Below are 963 nucleotides of genomic sequence, written 5' to 3'. Positions count from 1 at the left end.
CGACTATGATGGATGGGCTTTAGCCTGAAGTTCCAATATGATAGTGGCTCATTTTGTCCGTATTTGATAATCCAACCATTAGATTTTGTTCTTTTTTTCTCTCTCTCTTTTTCTCTACCTTTCCTTCTTTCATTCAACATGACTCTCCCTCACTTTTATCTACCTTGCATTCAGCACAAATCTTTCATTTTCTCACTCACTCATGAGTCCCCTTCTAACAAGAAATAGGAAAATTGTTGATTTGTTAACCTTCCACTGGAGGCTTCCTAGAGCTGGGTGGCCTGTTATCTCCAGCTTGCCAGAATATATATATGAAGGTTGGTTTTTGCCAGAGTGCTGATAAGTTACACCATGTGTCCCTAATTATTCACCATTGCAAGGTGAATAAGTAATAATGATTTGAAATAAACAGTTAATAATCAGAACATGTACAAAGGAGTAAGTCTTGAAATGGGGGCCATGCTGTGATAAAGAAATAGAAGGGCAATTCCTTTAAACCCTTTATGTGATTGTGGGGCATCAGTTCTAGCATCTATTGAAGCAGATTATTTAGCACTGTCTGCAACTAGTGAAGAGCTTCAGTCAAAATCACAGACAAGGAAATATATAATTCCTGTGCTTTTAATTTTTTGCTTCAGTGGTCATCTTTTCTTGAAATCCATCAGCAAGGGGTTAATCAATAAGGGATTTACATTCTTTATTTAGATATACTCAGGTGAGACTGTAAAGGTTGCAGGGCAAACTGTGCTAATATTCCCATAGGATGATGGAAAGAGATCATGATTATTTTCATAATTTTAATATTTGAAAAATGCACCTCATCCCTTTGTGCAAACTTGATCATAGGAGATGGAAGTGATTGCTTAATATACTAATGTACCATGTAGCACATCCTCTAAAGATTAAAGAACACATAAAACAACAATAGATTATTACTTATATCAAATAATCTGAAGAAAATCA

General features: G+C 35.4%; 1 protein-coding gene across 2 annotated transcripts in view; it reads left to right on the top strand.

Annotated features, from left to right (window-relative positions):
• The window catches only part of LOC119581901 (vacuolar-sorting protein SNF8-like), a 43,000-nt gene that overhangs the window by 673 nt on the left and 41,364 nt on the right, over positions 1–963 (top strand). The gene's annotated exons all lie outside the window — the stretch shown is intronic.

This window comes from Penaeus monodon, chromosome 15 (assembly GCF_015228065.2).
Source record: "Penaeus monodon isolate SGIC_2016 chromosome 15, NSTDA_Pmon_1, whole genome shotgun sequence".
In the NCBI taxonomy this organism is placed as follows: Eukaryota; Metazoa; Arthropoda; class Malacostraca; order Decapoda; family Penaeidae; genus Penaeus; species Penaeus monodon.
This window is presented reverse-complemented; position numbering and strand designations above follow the sequence as displayed.